The 5,680-nt window shown below is 56.3% G+C and overlaps 1 non-coding gene across 1 annotated transcript; it reads right to left on the bottom strand.

Moving 5' to 3' along the window:
- Positions 1-320: 320 nt before the first annotated feature.
- Positions 321-393, bottom strand: TRNAK-CUU (transfer RNA lysine (anticodon CUU)). The gene has a single exon. It is a non-coding gene; the product is annotated as a tRNA-Lys (tRNA).
- Between the last annotated feature and the right edge of the window lie 5,287 nt (positions 394-5,680).

The raw sequence follows: 5,680 nt of genomic DNA, 5'->3' as shown, positions 1-5,680 counted from the left end.
GCCTGATGGAGTAGGAGGCCCACATTTTCCCTAGTCCTCCACTTGCTGCTGATATATTTGAAGAAGCCCTTCGTTGACATCCCTTGCAAGACTCAACTCCAAATGGGCCTTAGCCTTCCTCGCAGCATCTCTATGTACTCTGACTATATTTCTATAATTCTCCCAAGTAGCCTGTCCCCCCTTGCACATTCTGTGTATTTTCTTCTTCTATCTGAATTTGGCCAAGAGCTCCTTGCTCACCCACTCAGGCCTCCTGCCCCTTTTGCTGCACTTCTTACTCATAGGGATGCACCGCTCTTGAGCCTGGAGAAAACCTCAAGCGCCCAACGTGGGGCTCGAACCCACAACCCTGAGATTAAGGGTCTCACGCTCTACCAACTGAGCTATCTGGGCTGCCTATTTGATGCACTCCGGCTCGTGCCTTGGTCTTTTTGCCTGTCCCCTCCACATCACTGGTCTTCATTAAAGGAAGATGACTGCAGGAAATTATGCCCTTGACAGCAAGGCCTTCATCTCGAATGACAAAATGGCAAAGCTCTTCACACCTGCACCACTTGGACGGTTTGCACAGGAAGGACATGCTGGCCTGCTCATGCATGGGCCTCTGTGGACAGAGCATGGACTCCTCTAGCCTTCCAGTCTGCTTTCCTATGAGGTTCTCAGCCCTCTCACACTCCTCATCTTCTTCGGCCTTCCCTTCCTGAAGGACCCTGTTACTCCCTGGTGTCTTCTGGGGTCATTCTTTTCTCAGATCTGCATTCTGAAATGGGGGCCAGCTGGGACAGCCTGGCCACTGGAGAAGGTCTCTCTGGCATGGGAGACACACAGGCCTATGAGGGGAAGGCATACAGAGTCACGTGTCTCCCTGCGATTGCTCTGTGTGGTGTTACAGTACCTTTTCTTTCGGCCTGCTCAGCAAAGGCCCTTCCTGAAGCTGCATCTTTATGCACAAACCTGGAAACAAGAAGGCGACAGTGCTTTCAGCAGAGCGCAACACGGCCCCTGGCAGTCTCCACCCAGCAGCTGCAAAGAGGGAGAGCAGAGAGCTACTGTCAGCTCTCCTCTTTGACAAAGCAGAACACAGCACACGTTGGCAATATAGCTTAGGAGCCTGAGTGCATGTAACCTCAATGCCGGGCTGGGCACAAGAGCCCCCAGTCAGAGGGCTTGTCAAGATCTCGTGGTGAGTCACCTTTCCAGGGATGCTTCTCAGGGGGAAAAAACAAACCCATGCAAGAAAGTGTCACATTTTTAGCTCGGAGGCTGTCTTTTTCAGTCTCACCTGCAAGAAAGGGAAGGAGCAGAAGAAGCTTGATTGGAGCAAAGTGGAACCTAACTTCCTCTCTCACACACTGGGGGAAGGGAAAGTAGGCCCTCCTCCATGTGATGCCACCTAAAGACTTCCCAAGGATTCCCAAGACACAAGAGTGACCACGGACTTCACTGAGAAACCTGCATTTGGCAGAGTTATTCTCCACTAGCTTCACGAGGAGACCAACCCGGGCAGCTACACCCTGTCTCTAGCCAATAGTGACAGGTCAGGCCATCCCCAGGAAATTCGCTCCTCACCCACAATCGAGCTGCTCGGCCCTCCCTGGGGTCAGAGAGAGGACTAGGAAACAACACAATCCCAAGCTCTAGCAATACCTGAGGAGCAGGAGAAAGTCATGCCATACTTCAAGTCAACTAGCTCAACACCATCCCGCCCGGTCTAAACCAAGCAGACACAGGCATCATCCAGCACCACCACCACCATTCCCATAAGCACCTGTGCAGTAGGAGGTTGCAGAGCTGACATTTTAACAGACCTCCAACTAGAAGCCCTCCACTGACCCCACCAGAGGGCTGTAGCTGAAATGAAACCACAGGAAGGGCCTTGGAGAAGGGCATCCTCCCATCCGCTATGGGAAGGCATCTCCCATGTTAGAACCTGTCCCCTCCTGCTCCACAGGCACAAGCAGGTCCAGGCGGAAGAAACCAGAGGTAGTGGCTGGCCTTCCTCACAAAAAACCAAACTCATTCGAATGAATTACAAGGTTTTGCAAAGTAAACGATCCAGCTCTAACACGGGCATTTCCAACAGCCTCTCTCGAGCCCAGCAGGAGCACCAGCATACCTTAGTCTTCTTCAGACATCACTCCTGGCCCTTCAGATGCACTACACAAAGCCTCCCCCTCTCCCTGGCACACTGGCCATCGCAGTACTCACAGATCTGCCACTCAAGAGCGCAGCTCAACACAAACGCCTCACACATCACAAGTCGCAACAACAAGAGCAGCTCTCTGGCAGACCAAAAACTAGAACTGCTCGCACATCCACACTTAAGGAGCACCTGCCGCTTCCTGAAGAAAGACAAGCTGGGGGAAGCCGTTAGCAACCTTGGGGCCAGAGGCAGGGAACGTAGGGGCATGAGCACATACACTCTTGTGCCTTGTCTGCTCTGACAAGCTCCCAGCCCTGCTATTTCTCACTTTTCCTCCTGCCTCACTCAAAGCAGCAGCCCCATTTTGCAGATTTCAGGGCACAACTGCAGCATGTCCTGAACAGCTTCAGCAAGAGAATGCAGCTTGGCATTTGCTGTTGCCAACTCAGCTGCACCTTTTAGAAAGCGGCTCCTGATGGGGAAAAGGCAAAGGAAGGAGAGGCCAGCATACTTCACACCTTCTCCCAAGGGACTCTCCTCTTGCTTACAAACTCCATCTCTCTGAGCTTTTTCTCATCTACTTTTTCTCCAGCTCCCAGCCTCAGCCTTTCTCCAGCACTTGCTCTTTTCAGCACCGTGAAAGGGCCGCCTGCTAGCACACACCTTTCTGGACACCTTTCTTTCAACTCACACCCTCCTCTGAAATACACAAAGGCAGCTTACAGGCATCAGCTCCCACCCAGCTACCCAGGGCCTTTCTGAGCAACACTCTTACAACACAGCAAAAGCTTCCTTTAATGACAGCTCTAACAGCATTCATTATATTGGTATCCTGATGTTAGCTACCATGGAAGAACCTTCTCTGAAATGGTGCCAGTCTCCCTGTCATGAGTCCAGGCATCTCCAGCTGCAGGAAGGGAATGCGGGCATTCAGGCCACCACCGATCCCTCGGGTCCCTTTCCACCTTTGGGGCATCTTTCCTCTTTAAAGACGATGGATTCATCTGCCACTGGTCTCTCACTGGCCCAGGGCTTGCAAAGCTACAAACCTTCCACTCACAAAAGCCGCATGCTATGATAAAACAGTGGCTGAGGGGTGGTGGCACCCAGCAGGGAGCCTGAGGCCAAGCCCCAGCTCCAGTCCCAGCCCCGGCCCAACCCAGGAGGCAAGAGCAGGCACCGAGTTGACGGGGCCTAGCCCCTGTGGTGCTGCTCCTCAGTGCTCCTGTGGGCCCGGCCACCCCAGAGTCAAGTCCATGGGCTCAGGAACCCCCAACCCACATGCCCCAAACCCAGCAGCCACCCTCTGCCCACGCCAAGCTGGGGATGAGCCAGGGCCCACACGGCACCCCAGGGTTCACCCCGCCATGGGGAGTGGGGGTTCTATAAGATTCTAGCTTGGTTTTGGTCCTTGTTTTGTCTCCTCGTAAGATTTTGTATTAATTTCAGCAGTGGAACCTGCCTGCAAAGGGCACAATGTCCCAAGGTGCTTAGAGAAACCTATTTTCTGCATTTATGCTCCTCGTCCTCCTGACTACAGCGCCGGGGTGAAAAGGACATGGCATGAAAAATGTACTCCCTTGTTGATTGGCTCAGGCCTTACATCAGTTTTACATTTGTTGTACTAGTGTGGCCAGACGCCTGAACACCAGACTGAGAAAACTGATGAAACGCTCCACTTTGCAGTACATTCCTCGGCACTTACAAGTCGGGCAAAGCAGGGGAAGGTGCTGGCTGCCGGCAGGTATTGCCAGCACTGGCTGCCCGGTCACTGCCCAGGCTGCTTTGATGACTTTAGCACTGGAATGAGCAGACAAGGGCAGGTGACAGACTGGACGGAGGCTGCTCAAGTAGTTCTAGCTGTCGGGACAAGTAAAAGGCATTTTTACCCAAGGAGTGGATGAGCAGTGCTGAGCCTGAACCTTTTGCCTCTGAGAAGGGAGCGATAAAAGGGGAGCTGCTTTGAAAACAGGACCAGAGCAGAAGCCTTTGTGAAGGCAGTTTGGATGAAGGTAACCGAGCAAAACCTGCCAGGAGAGGAGATTTCTGCAGCTTTTTTGACATTATGTTGGTAGTGTAGAGGAAAAGGTGGGAATGAGGTCACCAGTGCATTGCAGACCTGCTGCTTTCAGAGCCTCCTCGCACTATCTCTAAACCCTTTAATTGGGGTGTGCAGGCAGAGCTGGTTTGTGCAACTGGAAGGCTTTGTTTTTACGCTTTCTTAGCACCAGTGATGGTCTTGCGTGGGCAGCCTTCCCTGGCTTGTAGGCAACGGAGAAGAGATCAGTATTTCCTGCAGCCAGGGGTGACTTTTAAATGAGTCGGGACTCTCCAACTAGGGGACAGTGGCAGGGGGGCGGGTGGCCCAGCAACACGGAGCAACAGGAGCCAGCGCAGAAAGTGATTCTCGAGCTGTCCTCGGGCGCCGCAGAGCCAAGCCTAGCACCCGCCGCCCCTGCGGCCTGGGCTGGGGAAGATGGCGTCGAGGCCCCGCCCCCGCCCGGCCCTCCCCGCCCCCAGCCCTTTGTGACGTCCTGAGCACCGTTGTGGGGCCGGGGGCAGCTGCGTGGTGCGAGCGCGGCCTCTGGCGGTGGCTGGTGCTCGTGCTGGTGGTGCTGCTGGTGCTACTGGTGCTACTGGTTCCGGTGGTGCTGGTGCTGCTAGTGCTGCTGGTGCTGCTGCTGCTGGTGGTGCTGTTGCTGGTGCTTCTGTTGCTAGTAGTGCTGCTGGCACTGCCGGCGCTTTTCCCGCCCGTCCTCAGCTCTCCCCGAGGCGAGGTGGTGCAGTGTCCCGCCCCGCCGCAGGATGGAGAAGATCCGCCGGCTCCTGCGGAGGAGGAAGGAGCCGCCGGTGTCCAGCGCCCCCGGGAGTGGCAGCGGTGCCGAGCTGCGGGCGGAGGGCCTGGGCCAGCTGCGTGCTGGCAGAGCAGTTCTCCCGGCGGGGGAACCTGCTCCCGGCAGCGCTGCAGGAGAGTTGGGGCCCGGCGCCCCACGGCGGGCAGGAGCCGCGGGATTTCTGCCGAGGGCGGCTGCTGCGGAGGCAGGAGGTGGGAGCCTCGGCTGCCGGCGGGGCCGGGGGGAAGCGCTGCCGCCTTTGCTGGCGGCGAGGTGTCCTGCTGCAGCTTTGTGGGGTGGCCCTGGGGGACGAGGGCCCTGGGCACGTGTGTGGGGGCCGGGACGTGCATCTGGGGGCTGCGAGGGCCCCCGGGGGGAGCGGGGGGTGACACAGCACTGCGGGACTGCGGCCGGCTGCGCTCTGCCTCTGCTGGTGCAAACCCAGTCCCCAAGGCTGCAGGTCGGTGTCCGAGCCGCCTTGCTGCAGCGAGGCAGCGCCAGGGGAGCAGCTGCCTCCAGGATGGCTCTGGAGCGCAGTTGTGCCTTTGCCTGTATTTTTGGGGATGTGGGGGGAGGAAGACTGCTGAACATAGAAGTACAGTCGGTGTCAATGACTAGAGCAGGCAGTAGGTGGTGTGGGGCAGGGACTTGGGGAAGGTTATGCTGTGTCTTTGGAGTGTCTTTCTTGGAGGTTTTCCTCTTC

This window comes from Rhea pennata, unplaced genomic scaffold (genome assembly GCF_028389875.1).
Source record: "Rhea pennata isolate bPtePen1 unplaced genomic scaffold, bPtePen1.pri scaffold_31, whole genome shotgun sequence".
Lineage (NCBI taxonomy): Eukaryota > Metazoa > Chordata > Aves > Rheiformes > Rheidae > Rhea > Rhea pennata.
The sequence above is the reverse complement of the archived record's forward strand: the minus strand, read 5'-3'. Positions and strand labels throughout refer to the sequence as shown.